This window comes from Oryza sativa, chromosome 1 (genome assembly GCF_034140825.1).
Source record: "Oryza sativa Japonica Group chromosome 1, ASM3414082v1".
Lineage (NCBI taxonomy): Eukaryota > Viridiplantae > Streptophyta > Magnoliopsida > Poales > Poaceae > Oryza > Oryza sativa.
The window spans coordinates 26,132,099-26,149,193 of NC_089035.1; the positions used below are offsets into that span (position 1 = coordinate 26,132,099).

The 17,095-nt window shown below is 45.5% G+C and overlaps 1 long non-coding RNA gene across 1 annotated transcript; it reads right to left on the bottom strand.

The window, feature by feature from the left end:
- Positions 1 to 1,035: 1,035 nt before the first annotated feature.
- On the bottom strand, positions 1,036 to 16,053 carry LOC112939839 (uncharacterized). The gene is made up of 8 exons (XR_003243684.2): positions 15,804 to 16,053; positions 14,964 to 15,200; positions 14,735 to 14,870; positions 14,599 to 14,643; positions 2,688 to 2,809; positions 2,272 to 2,514; positions 1,771 to 2,167; positions 1,036 to 1,598 (listed from the first exon to the last, which is right to left on the bottom strand). It is a non-coding gene; the product is annotated as an uncharacterized lncRNA (long non-coding RNA).
- Between the last annotated feature and the right edge of the window lie 1,042 nt (positions 16,054 to 17,095).

Below are 17,095 nucleotides of genomic sequence, written 5' to 3' on the forward strand. Positions count from 1 at the left end.
AGATAAGGCGGAGAACAGAGATGTTCACTCGATAAGAGCAATTGAATACAACACATATTGTATTAATAGTTCATCCGTATAATTGTCTCAATCTGTTGGGTGTTTATACCTTGTTATAACTGTTGGTATTTCTTAACAACATTACTAGAAATATAATTCTCATCAATGGTGCAGAAATACTCCTAGTATATTATGGTTACATATTTTATCCGCAAGCGCGCACGGATATACCATTGTAACATTTCACCCGAGAGTATTCCAAGTGTATCGTATTTGTTTAATCCCATGGAAAGATTATAGTAGAGAGAACTGTACTAATAATTTATATATTACCTGTAATAACCATAGTCTAAATAGGGGATAATATAAGCAAAGGGTAGAGTGACACACAAGCATAAGGCTACTCATTCTCATATTAAATTATCTAAGCTAGGTGAAAAGAAAATAGAAAAGAATATATTCCTATACTTCTAGTATACATATAATATATACATCCTAGCTATAAGATTAACTAGCTAATACCATCTTTCCAATGCCCTCCTGGTACTTCGAGAAGCCACCCCTGACTGCCGAATTCCTTACGACAGCCCGTCATGACTATACAACCGGGGCTAAATACGGAGAAGTATCCTCCTCAGGAAATTAACTTAGACTATATACACGTGCGGAGGAATACCCGTGCTGAGCTGTCACCATCAGCGGCCCACCTCTCTTCCGCAGCATATAACCCCAAATAATGATACCCAGTAAGACACCACGCCTAAACTACCAGATACTACTCTAATATCATCGTCATGACAGAGTGATTGCATAAGCAAACACTATACCCGTACCATTATATCTCCCAAATAAGCTAGCAGTATAATCAATATAACTCGGATATAAAGTAAAGTTGGTATTCATATACTCGGAGAGTATTATAATACCAGAATTGTATAAAGAAGAATATTCTAAATAAAGTATAGGCCTTACAAAAGAAGAAAAGAAAGCTGCTAGAGCCATATCCGAACTCTTCCGAAGACTTCCGAACTTGGATTTTTACTAGAAGGATAAGCGCGGCGACACGCCGCTGTCGCCGCGCATGAATACATATGCTTGAACTTGTTAAGTACAAGATAATACATTACCAAAGACATTATATATTATTCATAAATAATATAGTACAACAGAACAGGGACAACTAAAGTACTTAACGGATTAAGGAACTACGTCGAGGGTAATACGATGCGACAGAATACATTGAGATGCAGAATATATGTAGTGGTTAAATATAAGCTAATATACTGGCAAAGACAAAAATTACATTCCATTATTAAGCAAAAGCACAATAAAATAGAGGGAGCTAATAAGCACGAAAGAATGAAGTATCTAGGACGGCTTTGAGATCCCAGGGTTCGCGTCCATGCCCCATTGCCCCAACGGCAGGTGCTGCAGTGGAACGTGGACATGCAACGCAACACTCAGGCAGACACGTGTGCATCGGAACACGTACATACACATATAGACAAACATCAGGCATACATGCAATGCAACCAACCGCATCCTCAGAAGTAAAGAAGGCATCCAATAGATAGCAAACCCAACAAAACGCTCGGTACCTACAAAATCACATATAACATAGATTATTCTCAATGGCACCTTGGTATTGCTTGGAAACATAAGTATGTACCCAATACTAAACGGTCAGCATAACCAAAGTAGACCATTGCGAACAGAAATAATTCAAAAAATAACTAATGCAAAATGGACGACTCAATCAAACCAACTCACCTTATATGAGTTGAATTTTGCATGCCATTGTTGTTGTCAGTCTCAGACTCCGCTGATGTATAGTATCTTGTTGTTACTCATCATCACTAACACAATCTCAAAATGTCCATCAATTAAACCAGGCCAAGGACTGAAGCAAGGACAGACGGTGGCCACAGGTGTAAATGAGTGAGGGAGTGCGCAGCGTGCCAGACAAAGGCATTGTGACGTTGCGCTGCCATGCTAGCCTAGAGCCCAGTGTGCAGCATCGTTTCACCCACGGCAAGGCCCACCCTCTCCGCCCCAAACGCCAAAGCATGCGTTGCCACCATCCGACCAACACTCCCGCCGGCACGCATGCCCTTTCAGAACGAAGATTCGCCATGCTGTTTCCTTCTTCCTCCGGACAGGTACAACCCTAAGTATAGAACCAACAAACAGATTAAAAACGAACTTAAATATGCGGACACAACCCAAAATTTGGCATATTCTAACGAATTAATCCAGCTTGCTAACCAACACCTGCAAGGTGAGATCAAATAGCAGAATCCCCAATAGAAGCACGTAAATTCCACGCATTTTTTGGTTCCTGCACAAAAAAAGAGGTTCTATAATGTGTTGTCTAATCACATGATTAATCATCGCATCACACATCAAAACCACAAACTTGATCAGTATCTCACCATTTCCCCCCCAAACAAAACCATTTTTTGCTTTTGGACTGGCCAGGTGCCCATGTGCGAAGAAACGTCCATGGCCCCCTGTCTGCTTCCATCATACATAAATAGTACATAAAACCTTCAGTTAGATCGATTACGCGCATATAGAAATTGTTTCCAAATTATCGAAAACAAAATTTAAAATTAAGGTCAATTTTATTCAGACAGCAAAACCGCGGGCAGTTGCACAAGAATGTATATAGAGTGTTAATTAATTACCTCCAGGTGCTAATAAAGGCTCTGATGCTCATGTATATGGCCAACACAATCCAGATCCTGACGAACCCGTTGTGCGACGAGGAAAGAATCAGGAAAGGGATCGTTACCGCCACTACGCCTACCTGCACTCAAACGATAGATGCATCACCACACTGTCAGTCACATGGTGCTAGGTAGAAGATCTGATTTGAAAAGTTTAAGGTAAGGTTAATGTATTATGTTAGCTTATTGCTGATATATAAACCTGTTATTGGTAATTCAAGGATAGGAGATGAAGAAGAAACCGAAATGGAATTCGAGATGAAAATCATCCCGGAAACAGAGTAAGGATCGGTTGAAGTCCAAATCGGCTACGACTAGGGTCGGCAGAGATCGAGTCAGACAGGGTTAGCCGATCGAGCCGAATCTGACAATGTGACACGACATACATTGTCGGGTTAGGTTGACGTGCTTCAAGATGATTGCCACACATGGATAGAGTCCTGAGAAGGCAATTATATCTATTAATTAGGATATTTTATGTAATTTCCTTAGAGATATGTTTGGGCAAAAGTCTGCCACAAAGACTTATGGTATCTTAGAGTTTGTTAGAGATAAGAGTCGTGTCCGATATGGACACGTTTTGTAATTCTCAGGTATAAATAGACCCCGAACCCCATGTAATCAAACGAACACACGTTCAATACAATCTCGGCGCATCGCCACCCTTTTTGCTTTCGTTTTATTTCGACAAGTTCTTACTTTCGGGTTGAGCTGCATCGGTTTCGATCTTCAACAAGAGGTAAAACTTTTTATGGCGGCTTGCGTTCTCGGGATTAGTGCTTCCATCTTTATGATACTCTAATCTTGTTTATGTAATTCGTCAAGTTATTATATATCTTATATAATCTCTGGCAATATTGCTATCTAATCTACAATCAGCTAACATATGTCGGTAGAAGGCAGCCGATTAGGTTAGATAGCGACGTTGGCTTAGATTATATATGATATCCACAACTCTATGAAACTTCCAATGGCTTGATTGTCTAGATATTGTCCTTCTTTTTATACTTATAGCTGCATCAGTTGAGTTTGATCTTATGAGTCGTAATTAAAATCTCAACCTCTAGCCTGCTTCTTGGTTGCCGATTAGGGTAGCATCGGGGTTTCAGCCGATCTTACCTGATTTAACCATATTTATCTTATATGCTTTGCTGACATGTTAATTCTGCCCTTTATATTAAGATCTTGTTGCATTTAAGTATATTAGGCTTTTGTTTGGTATATTTTACCTGCTTTAATATCTTAATACAGAGTGATATCGGAGTATTAGCCGGTTCATGCTAGATCTATCTGATCGGCTATGCTATGAGCATATATAATCTTGTTGTTAGTATATATTTCGATGAAAGTGATTTATACTGTCTCGGCATGGCGACCGATCTATCCCAGTCACTTGATTTTAAGTATATATCGACATAGAGATTATATATCATTAATATCTACAGCCGATCAAGTAAATTTATCTCTTTCTTACTTATTAATGATTGCCGATCGATGTATATATGACATCGGCTCAAAGATAAATGATACGTCATCGGCACCTGACCGATCGGCTATCGTTTATGGATTTAACCACGGATTCTTTGTATTTGTTTCTTGTTGATTGCAGGATCAAATCAACTGGCACGCTAGCATACCCGAAGGCGAGTTTTGGACCTGCACTGGAGTTAAGCAGATCTCCCAAGCCCCGTGTTTTCATATCAACACGCTTTTGGCACGCCCGGTGGGACTGATTACAAGTCAGCATCACAACGACGTTTCCTCATGGATGAGAAACCACCAGCATCGCCGGCTTCAGCTGGTAAAGATGGCTCTGTTAAATCTAAGATCCAGAAGCTTGGTTTATCTGAGGTTGATGAAGGCGACATCGTGACCATCACTCTGGACAACTTGACACCTAAGCAGCAGAAGGATCTTGAAGCAATGATGCAACAAGCATGTAACCAATTCTTGAACTCGTTCATGCAGACCCGCAAGGGAACAATTGTTCAGAAGTATAAAGTAAAAGTAATTGCTGATGTTCCCAGAACAGGTTCTTCCAAGGATAGAGAGGTACAACAAGCTCCAGATGGTGCAGCTCAACCAAGTGATAAAGGTGCTACAGTTGGTTCTCAAGGAGTTCAAGGTGATGGCTCTCAAGGGGTTCAAGGTGTTGGTTCTCAAGGAATTTAAGGTGATGGTTCTCAGGGATTTCAAGGTGGAAATCTTAATCAAGATGGCAACACGGTACAGCTACAGTTTAACAACTTCCAGGATCAGGTTGACTATGCCGTGCAACATGCTTTGATCAATCAATCTGGGATATTAGTTAACACTTTGTCAAACATGGTGAAGTCGATGGTTGATGGCTCGATAGCTGAATATAAAGCTACAGGACCGGTTTATTTGCCAGGAGGTGTCTTCCCGAATTATCGGCCCTTAATCACTGATAATCAGCCAGCTGTTCAGTCAATTCCTCCTCATGCACCATCGGTTCAGCCGACGGTACCAGTATCGGCTCCCGCACCTGCTGCACCATTATCGGCACTAAGTCAATTAGTTAATCCTCAGTTGTTGGTGAGAGAGCAACTACAGCATAGTGGACAGAATGTGAATCGGCTAACGCAAGATCAGGTTACAGCTATGTTCTTACCACCTCAACCTACTGTTGACCCAATCCAGCAGCAGCCGATTCAGCAAACACCACCAAGGCAGCAGGTTGTGCAGCCGATTCAACAGACGCCACCAAGGCGGCAGGTTGTGGTTTGATGAATGCGTCGGCTGGGTTTGGAACACTTGACAATCAGCAAAGGCAGCACGCTGTAGAGTCGTCCCAGAACATTTGGTTCATCATGTGCAACCAGATCAAACGGTGGTACCTCAAGTTGTTCCCGAACATTTGGTGCGCAATATTCAGCCAAACTTTCAAAATTACCAGGGGGGCAATTTGAATTATCAGTATCAGCCTCCATCGCCACAAGTTCAATATCAGCAGGGAGGATCGGCTCAGCCCCAGTTTGTTCCTCAATACAATCAGTTCGAGCCTGTGCCGCAACAAGCACAAGGAGCACCTCAGCAACGACCATGGGCCGATATGATCGCAGATGTAATGAGAGAATAGTTCGGGCTTAAGCCCAAAGATGCTGGAAATTTGTATCGGCATCCTTACCCCGAGTGGTTTGAGAGGGTTCCTTTGCCTGACCGATTCAAGGTTCCAGACTTTTCAAAGTTCTCAGGGCAAGATAGCATTTCAACCTATGAACACGTTAGCCGATTCTTAGCTCAGTGTGGTGAAGCATCGGCTGTGGATGCCTTGAGGGTTAGGTTGTTCCCATTGTCTTTGTCTAGATCGGCTTTCACTTGATTTTCTTCTTTGCCATGTGGATCAATCAACAGTTGGGCCGATTTGGAGAAGCATTTTCATAGCTATTTCCACAGTGGGATTCATCAGATGAAATTATCTGATTTAACAACGTTTAAGCAAAGGCATGATGAGCCTGTGCATGAGTACATTCAGAGGTTCAGAGAGATGAGAAATAAATGTTACAGCTTGAGTTTGACTGATGCCCAGTTGGCCGATTTGGCTTTTCAGGGTATGATAGCTCCGATCAGGGAGAAATTCTCGTCTCAAGACTTTGATAGTTTATCACATCTTGCACAGAAGGTAACCTTGCATGAACAGAGATTCGCAGAAGCCAGGAAGAACTTTAAAAAGGTTAATCATGTCTGTCCTTACATATATGGATCGGATGACGATGATGATAATGATTCTGAGATAGCAGCAGCCGATTGGGTTAGAAGCAAAAAGGTTATACCATGCCAATGGGTGAGGAGTTCTGGAAAAGAGGAGAGGTATGACTTTGATATTACCAAGGCTGATAAGATTTTCGATTTGCTACTTCGAGAGAAACAGATTCAACTTCCTGCTGGTCATACAATCCCATCGGCTGAAGAATTGAGCAAGAGAAGGTATTGCAAGTGGCATAATTCTGGGTCTCATTCTACCAATGATTGCAAGGTCTTCAGGCAGTAGGTCCAGGCAGCTATTGAAGGAGGCAAAATCAAATTTGATGATTCTAAGAGGCCGATGAAGGTTGATGGTAATCCTTTTCTTGTCAATATGGTGCATACAGCTGGTCGAACAGCCGATGGAGGTCGTGCAAGAGGTTTTCAGGTGAATTCGGCTAAAATTATCAAAAAGTATCAGAAGAAGTATGACAAACAGCAGGAAATGCATTATGAAGAAGACGATGGCGGTTTTGATCCTCATTGGGGCTGTGAGTTCTTTAGATTTTGCTGGAATGAAGGTATGAGGCTACCATCTATTGAAGACTGTCCTGGGTGCAGTAATGTTGCAGAAGGTTCAAGCCGATCGTATAATAGAGGCAATCAGCTAAGGCAAGCAAGAGTTCCTGTTCATCAAAGGTTGGGCCCGGTGAACCAAGATTGTAACCAAGAGAACAATGAAGGCAGGAAGACTCAATGATGTCATAGTATTTTTACAAAGAATCAGAAGAGAAGGGTTCAAAGGTTGAAGAACAGGGAGCACTTTCAGGAGGTTGAGTAAGAAATCAATCATCGGTTAAAGAAGACGAAGCCGAAGCAGGAGTGGCGTGTTAAGAATCAAGCTCCTGCAGCCGATGAAGCAAATAGATTGGCTAAAGGAAAAGGTGTTGTGATTGCATCGGTTAACATGGTTTTCACGTTGCCTGCTGAATTTGGGGTCAAGCAAGCCGATGTCGATAAAGTTGAAGGGGAATCGGCTAAGTTGATTTTGTCACCAGAACAAGCAGTCTTCGAGAAGCCGGAAGGGACAGAGAATCGGCATCTTAAACCATTGTATATAAATGACTACGTCAATGGGAAGTCGATGTCTAAGATGATGGTCGATGGTGGGGCTGCAGTGAATTTGATGCCTTATGCTACATTTAGGAAGCTGAGCAGAAATGTTGAGGATCTCATCAAGACAAACATGGTGCTCAAAGATTTTGGTGGCAATCCATCAGAAACCAAAGGGGTTTTGAATGTGGAACTGACAGTCGGCAACAAAACTATCCCTACAACATTCTTTGTCATCGATGGGAAGGGTTCTTACAACTTGTTGCTTGGAAGGGATTGGATTCATGCTAATTGTTGTATTCCTTCAACCATGCATCAATGCTTGATTCAGAGGCAAGGCGACAAGATTAAAATTGTGCCAGCCGACAGGTCAGTCAATGTTGCCAGTGCCGATTTAGCTCTTTGGGAGATGGATGGTCTCGATTGCTTATCTGGTAAAGTTTGGGATGGAGATTTTCTAAAAGTGTCTGATTCTGATATACAACCAATTGAAGATGGAGAGCCCAAGCTATTATTCTGAGGGCATCGTGGAGGGTTCAAACTTTTGAGGGCGTCATGGAGGGTTCAAACGTCTACACCAAGGACACAGTAGATGATCTCGATGACAAGCAAGGACAGGGTTTCATGTCGGCTGATGATTTGGAAGAAATTCACATAGGTCCAGGTGATAGACCAAGGCCGACATTTATTAGTAAGAATTTATCTTCAGAATTTAGAACCAAGTTGATAGAGCTGTTAAAGGAATTCAGAGATTGCTTTGCTTGGGAGTATTACGAAATGCTAGGACTCGGCCTATTGATTGTTGAACATCGGCTACCTATCAAACCAGGGGTTAGACCACATCAACAACCTCCAAGAAGATGCAAAGCCGATATGCTTGAACCTGTCAAGGCTGAGATTAAACGTTTATATGATGCTGGTTTTATTCGTCCTTGCCGGTATGCTGAGTGGGTTTCTAGTATAGTTCTTGTTATCAAGAAAAACGGCAAGGTGAGGGTGTGCATTGACTTCAGGGATTTAAATAAAGCTACCCCAAAGGATGAGTATCCAATGCCAGTAGCCGATCAGCTGGTTGATGCTGCTTCAGGGCACAAGATATTGAACTTTATGGATGGAAATGCGGGATACAATCAAATTTTTATGGCCGAAGAAGATATCCATAAGACTGCTTTTAGGTGTCCTGGTGCAATCGGCTTTTTTGAGTGGGTTGTAATGACTTTTGGATTGAAAAGTGCTGGAGCTACATATCAGAGAGCCATGAATTATATATACCATGATCTAATCGGCTGGTTGGTTGAAGTCTACATTGATGATGTGGTTGTTAAGTCTAAAGAAATAGAAGACCACATAGCCGATTTGAGGAAGATTTTTGAGAGAACCAGGAAATATGGCCTGAAGATGAATCCGACAAAGTGTGCTTTTGGTGTATCGGCTGGCCAATTTTTAGGATTTCTTTGTTCATGAGAGGGGGATTGAGGTAACTCAAACGAGTGTTAATGCGATCAAGAAGATTCAGCCTCTAGAGAACAAGACAGAGTTACAGGAGATGATCGGCAAGATAAATTTTATTAGAAGGTTTATTTCTAATTTGTTTGGAAGATTAGAACCTTTCACACCATTGCTGAAATTGAAGGCCCATCAAAAGTTTACTTGGGGGCAGAGCAACAGAAAGCTTTGGATAGTATTAAGGAATATCTTATCTCTCCTCTAGTTTTGATTCCTCCACAGAAAGGGGTACCTTTTAGATTATATTTGTTAGCCGGTGAGAAGTCGATCGGCTCGGTCTTAATTCAGGAGCTGGAAGGAAAGGAAAGGGTTGTGTTCTATCTAAGTCGTCGGCTCTTGGATGCGGAAACAAGATATTCCCCTGTGGAGAAGTTGTGCTTGTGCTTATATTTTTCGTGTACAAGGTTAAGGCATTATCTATTCTCCAACGAATGCACTATCATATGCAAAGCCGATGTTGTCAAGTACATGTTGTCGGCTCCAATTTTGAAAGGAAGGGTTGGAAAGTGCATATTTTCCTTAACGGAGTTTGATCTTCGGTATGAGTCACCGAAGGCAGTCAAAGGACAAGCTATAGCCGATTTTATTGTTGAATATCGTGATGATTCAATCGGCTCGGTTGAAGTCGTGCCATGGACTTTGTTCTTTGATGGATCAATATGCACTCATGGTTGTGGCATCGGCTTGGTTATAATTTCCCCTCGGGGGGCAAGTTTTGAGTTTGCTTACACTATTAAACCTTATGCAACTAATAATCAGGCTGAGTATGAAGCGGTTCTCAAAGGGTTGCAGTTACTCAAGGAAGTTGAAGCCAATGCTATTGAAATTATGGGGGATTCTTTGCTAGTGATCAGTCAATTGGTAGGAGAATATGAGTGCAAGAATGATACATTAATGGTTTATAATGAGAAGTGCCAAGAGCTAATGAAGGAATTTCGGCTGGTTACTTTGAGGCATGTCTCTCGAGAGGCAAAATATTGAAGCTAATGATTTGGCCCAAGGGGCATCGGGGTATAAGCCGATGATCAAAGATGTTAGGGTTGAAGTTGCTGCATTAACAACTGATGATTGGAGATATGATGTACATCAATATTTACAGAATCCATCTCAATCGGCTTCTCGGAAATTGCGTTACAAAGTGTTGAAGTATACTTTGTTGGATGATGAGCTCTATTATCGGACGATTGATGGGGTGTTGTTTAAGTGCTTGAGTGCCGATCAAGCTAAGGTTGCAATCGGTGAGGTTCACGAAGGAATTTGTGGTATTCATCAATCGGCTCATAAGATGAAGTGGTTGCTTCGACGTGCGGGGTATTTTTGGCCGACAATGCTGGAAGATTGTTTCAAGTATTACAAGGGATGTCAAGATTGTCAGAAATTTGGAGCGATACAGAGAGCACCGGCATCGGCTATGAATCCTATCATTAAACCATGGTCATTTAGAGGTTGGGGAATTGATATAATCAGTATGATTAATCCACCATCGAGTAAAGGGCATAAGTTTATATTGGTGGCAACCGATTACTTTACCAAGTGGGTAGAGACGATTCCTTTGAAGAAAGTTGATTCTGGGGATGCTATACATTTTGTTCAAGAGCATATAATCTATCGATATGGTATTCCTCAAACCATTACGACCGATCAAGGTTCAATCTTCGTGTCCGATGAGTTTGTTCAGTTTGTCGATAGCATGGGTATCAAATTGTTGAATTCTTCACCATATTATGCACAAGCTAATGGGCAGGCTAAGGCATCTAACAAGAGTTTGATCAAATTGATTAAGAGGAAGATTTCTGATTATCCTCGGCAGTGGCATACTCGATTGGCCGAAGCATTGTGGTCTTATCGGATGGCTTGTCATGCATCGATCCAAGTCCCTCCTTATAAGCTTGTTTATGGACATAAGGCTGTTTTGCCATGGGAAGTTATAATCGGCTCAAGGAGAACGGAGTTGCAAAATGATTTGACAGCCGATGAGTATTATAATCTCATGGCCGATGAGGGGGAAGACTTGGTTCAATCTAGATTAAGAGCCCTTGCAAAAGTTACCAAGGATAAGGAACGAGTTGCTCGACATTACAACAAGAAAGTGGTGCCCAAGACTTTTTCGGAAGGTGAATTTGTATGGAAGTTGATTTTACCGATTGGGACTCGGGATAACAAATTCGGCAAGTGGTCACCAAATTGGGAAGGACCGTTCCAAATCTATAAGGTTGTGTCTAAGGGAGCTTACATGTTGCAAGGACTCGATGGAGAAGTTTATGGACGAGCACTAAATGGCAAGTACTTGAAGAAATCCCCCGCCACGTGTGGCCTCAGCTCCGTCTACCAAAGCATCCCGTCCGCCGCCGCCGCCCCCGGCGGCCAGTGCCCGAACTCCGATCCAACCACAAGAACACCACCTTCGATTCTTTATTGTCCTACCGGCATCCAATCATGTGGGTTGTGTTGGAGTCACCTCCCGCATCGAGTTCTTCCGCGGCACCGAAGATGAGGCCTTCGCCGTCTCTGGCGATGGCGAGCACAAGAAGAGGGAGAGAAACAACAGGGAGGGGAGGTAGAATCAAGGGAGGGGGACACAGGCACCGACTGCAACATCGTCATCGGCCACGACACCACCGTGAGGGGAGAGGAGGAAGGGAACGCTGGCGCCGGTTCCGAAGCCGCCACCGACCCAGACGTAGCCACAGGTGGGAGAAGGGGGGAGGGGGACACCTACGCTAGTCACGTAGCCGCTGCGCTTCTGCGCCGCCGGAGCCAGCTTGGCCGCAGGCCCCTTTGCCGCCATAGGGGGGAGAAGAAGGGGGAAGAACACGGCTCCGATGAGCAGCGGTCATGCAGCTGGCTCCGCCCCTGCCACTGCCGCAACAAGGAAAGGGAGGGGGCACGTCGGAGGCTCGGCCGGAACCGAATGCCGGATCTGTCCTTCCCCACTGCCACCGTCTGCTGCTTCTGAGGTCAGGGGCGGTGGATCCGTACGCCGCCGCTGCTCCAGAGGTCAGAGGCGGCGGATCCACCCGCTGTTGCCGCCGCCACCGCTCCCGAGGTCAGCAGCGGTGGATCCGTGCGAGGCCGGGAGGGGGCGGTGGATCCGCGCACTCGCCATCCGCTTTCAACGCCGCCGCCCGCCATCGCCCGCCGCTTGCTGGCCCGAGCACATCGCCCTCTACGGAGACGTGCACGCTACTGTGAGAGGAGAAAATTGTGGTTTTGCTATCGCAAAACGATGGTTTCGCTGAAATGCTATCCCTTCAAAGTGATTCATTAAAATGCTATCCTAAACTAAGGGGTGTTCACTGAAATGCTATTTTAGGTCTTTTTGGTTGCTAGAAATGATTTTGCTCTATTTTAATTTTTGTTCTGACCAAAATACCGTTGTCTCTTTATCTGTTTTACCAGATCGATCTTATCCAGCGTCTTCCTGTCAGCGCTGACTGAGGAGCCTGGGAGCGGCATCGGCAACGGCGATTGGCTTCGGCGCAGGCGCAGGCACCGGCCCCCGCCACTCCCCCACCTGCTCCTCCCCTCCCTCCTCACCCAGTCCACTCGCGCCGCTGCCTCCATTCGCGTCCGCCGCCGCCCTCAGTCAGCGCCGCCCCGCCCCGCCGTACTCCCGCGCCGCCGTACTCCGTCTTGCCCCGCCCCGCCGTACTCCATCCTCCCGCCCTCCACTGTCTACTCCGTCCCGCGCGGTGGCCGTGGCGTGCGACATCTCGCGGCGGCTCGCGGCGGCGGCCGCGCCCCGCCACACGCCGCCTAACCCGGTGACGCGGTTGACTGCGTCGGCACGGGCCGCCGACGTTGAGTGCTACGTCGACGACCGCCCAGGTGCGGAACCCTTCCGCCGCGAGGCGATGCCGCCCTCCCCGCCGGACGCGGTTGACTGCGTCGGCACGGGCACGGACGTCGAGTGCTTCGTCGAAGGCCTCGCGCGGGTCTCCGAGGAGGAGGATGGCGTCTCGGCCTCGGCGGCATTCGTGGGGAGGGAGTGGTGGGAGTGGGCGTCGCTGGTGTCGCCCTTCTTCTTCTGGGGCACGGCCATGGTGGCCATGAAGGGGGTCATAGCCAAGACGGGCCCCTTCTTCGTCGCCGAGCTTCGCCTCCTCCCCGCCGGCACACTGCTCGTCGCCTTCGCCGCCTCGCGCGGCAAGAGGCAGCCTTCCGGCTGGGCCGCCTGGGTCGCCGTCGCCGCCTTCGGCATCGTCGACGCCGCCTGCTTCCAGGTGCCCCCCTGCGCGCGTGGATAGCCATACCTGCAAGGTGTTCGCTGCTTAGCTCTAGCGTGTGGCTGTGCTGCTGATAGAGAGGCAGGGGTAATTTGGTCACAAGACACAACAATATAGAGCAAAAACATTAGTATTAACCCAAAAGACCTTAAATAGCATTTCAGTGAACACCCGTTAGTTTATGATAGCATTTTAATGAATCACTTTGAAAGGATAGCATTTCAACGAAACCATCCTTTTGCGATAGCAAAATCACAATTTTCTCCTGTGAGAGAGAGAGGAGAGAAGTGAGATAAGGATGGGGAGGTGAGAGACAGAGAGGTTAAGGATGAATGGTGGCAGGCATGCATGGCCATAGCTGTCTTAAAAAAAGCAAGAAAAGACAACAACCGGAACCGGCTTGCTGCACGAAGCGCACAGGCGAATGGGGAGTAGTAGCTGACCTTCGAACCACGTGCTACCAGTTCTGATGGGCCAATCGAGAAGCACTGTTGCACAAAGGACAGCGTGTCACTAGTACCGAGGAACCAAAAAAAATTCAAAAAAATGAGAAAATCGGTAGCACTAGGGGTTTTATTAATTGATGATTCTATTCTTACTCCAGTAGCTTGAGCATACTAAACTATAGTTGAGACAGTATGAGAGAGCTTTGCTTGAAGTGTGTGTTGAAATGGAGAGAGTGATGGCCTTAAATAGGTAGGTAATGACGGTTATGGCGGTTGGAAAGGTCGGTAATACCCTCCAACCGCCATAGGGAGTGAATCTCCACCATTCCCTCAAAGCCCTGGATCCAACGGAGTTGGCACTGGTTCGGCCGAACCCTTGGCTGGCCCAACCAACCCACAACTTGGCAGGTGGCCTCCTGAACTTCTTCTCTCTTCGGACTTGTGAACTTTGGCCCAATTGGTCGTGTCATTTCTGAGTTCTTGGTCCGTTCATTGATAAGTCTGATTCTCGACATCATCCGATTGATTGATCGTCTATTTCGATGTCGATTCTCTTCTATTTTATGATCATTCTCTTCAAGAGGTTAGTAATCCTATAACTAGTGGAATATTTATTATTCTAACACAAATATGCATTGCAAGCATAACTTGTTCTTCTTTATTTTGATAGTATTGGCGGTCGAAACTGTTTGCTAACGACCGTCAACAAAACCCCCCAAGCTTGAACCTTTACTCATCCCGAGTAAAAGACGAAAGGAAACAAAAACTTGGTTGTTGATCAAGAGTTGCTACTATGCTATATATCTCAAGTGTACAGGTGCAAGGTATATGTATTCTCTCTCAAATTGAATAATCTTTGGCACGGTGGCTTACCCTTACCCCTGATTCCCATGAGACACTGCCTCTCCTTGCCTTGAGCTGTTGAAAGACAGAACAGCAATAGAGGCGGGTTTAAAAAGGGAAAAACAAATATTTCACAATATTTATGTAGGGTTTATTTTGGTCTTACAGATAAATTACTCTCTTGGTGTGACTGTCACATCTAACATCCTTCCAATTGCAAGGATCCACATCTTGTTCACGCCAGTTGAGGAATATCCCATCAGAAGTTGTAACTGCCTTCTTGAAAGCAAGAAGTGCTTCATCTGTAGAAAACCGTCAAAAGAATCATAGCAAATGATCACAGATTGTCAAATGTACCACACAAATACCAACCATAACTATGGACTGTCACATACCATCTGAACTTAGTGCTCTTACTTCACGAGCACCAAGGTGCAGAATTAACAAAATTAAGAGGAAACTGGGCTATTTTCTCAGAAAAGAGCCCATTGGTCACCAGTTGGTGAAGCATATAAAGATCACCATAGCTTATTACAGAGTTCATGTGTGAGGTATACTATGTGCATCCTCTTTTATGGGAGATGAACTCCACATGTAGATGTGGCCCTGATGAGGGAGGCAAATTGCTGGCACTGTAAGTAAAAACAGGAACATATCAGCAATCATGCAAAGTTATCAAATAAACAGAGCAGCAATCAGAAATGCAGATCAAATGCAGTACATTGTGACACACTTATAGCTCCACCTTAGCAAAATGGATGACCATAAGGACCAGGAATGACAATTTATTAATAAAAGAATTTCGATGTGCTTCCACAAAATTGTTTTAGGGTAATTGAATTACCTAGAACATGCAATTTGAAGTTTCCCCAAAAATTCTAACAAAAACAATTTAGACAGCGTTTAATTTCGAAAAACAATTTAGTCACCCCCATTACTGTAAATCAACATCTTTCAGTTACCTCTGAAAAAGAAAAAAAGGGACCAACTTAGTTAGCCGAAGAAACAACAAAGCAGTTACTGCCGGCGCCAACACCACCAAGCAAAAATAGGGTACAGCCACAACCCAACCCACAAGCCTCAGGGACGCTACCGACACTAAACCAAGCACACCAGATGAGCCGCCCAAAATTGCAAGCTCGATCGCGCACAACACAACTCATTGCATCCACCACCAGCAGTAATCGGCAATGCAGCAAAGCAGAAACGGCTTAAGGCAAGGAGCGAGTTATAACCTTGACGTAGAGGACACCGTCGATCTGGATGGAGATGTTGTCCTTGGTGATGGCGGACTGGTCGGGGATGGGGATGGCCTCCTCCTTGAGTGAGTGGACGTACGCGATGTGGTCGACGAGGGGGGCGAGCACGTGGATCCCGGATCCGAGCGTCTTGACGTACTTGTCGAACCGCTCCACCAAGAACGTCTTCTTCTCCAGCACGATGCTCACCCCCCCAGTTCACCAGCGTGCTCAGCATCATGTACCTACACAGGGCACACCACCACCACCACCCACACATCAACCTCCTTTCCACACCACCCAAACCAAAATGAGGAGTAGTTGGACGCTGACCTCGAGACGTCGTCGCGAGAGTAGTAGCGGAAGAAGGAGCATCGCGGAAGGAGGTGGGTGTTATACTTTGCACTAGGATCACCTAGGTTAGATCTAGTCGGGTGGTTCTATTTGGGATTGAGGTTTGAACTATAGAGATTGAAAACGGGAGAGGGTTTAGATAGACCGACCGGTTGAGGTGTTGGAGGATGAAGAAGTGCCGGCCATCGTCTCCGTTGGCGCTCGGTTGTCGTGGATGCGGCGCCGGTGAGGTCGACGACGATGACGGCTGCGGGAGTGACGGTTGTAGATGTCCCGGCGATGAGGTGTGGCGCGGCGGTGGCGCTTCCCGTCACTGGCTGCGCCCCCTCTTGATCGGATTAGGGTTTGTAGGGTGGAGTTGGCGGCGGCGGTGAATCTCGAACCTTGTGCCGTGCCGGCCTCCACCCCTCTTTTATTATGGCGCAGTGTGACGGGGGCCCACCAGCCATTGGGCTGGGCGCCCCCGATCAGGGCGCGGTCAAGGCCCCCTTGAGCCGTTGGGCTCAAGGGGAGAGAGATCTATCTAACATTCTCCCCCTTGATCTCACTTTTTCTTTTAGCTTTTTCTATTCCATCACAGATTTGTAAATAGAGCATGTTTCATCGTCACGGTCAATCACCGATGGATTCGACAGCCACTATACACATCTCTATTCAGAAACAGATACTTTACTTTTGGGCCCTGTAGTCCAGGATTCATAAGGCTTCCCTTAAACCCATGCCGGCTACATGTTCCTTGAACACGTTGGGTGGTAGGCCTTTCGTGAGCGGATCCGCGAGCATCCTTTCTGTTTTAATGTGCTCGAGACTGATTGTTTGATCCCGGACTTTGTCCTTCACAACATAGTACTTTATGTCAATGTGTTTGGCAGCACCACTTGACTGATTGTTGTGAGCGTACATTACTGCGGGTTCGTTGTCGCAGTATAACTTTA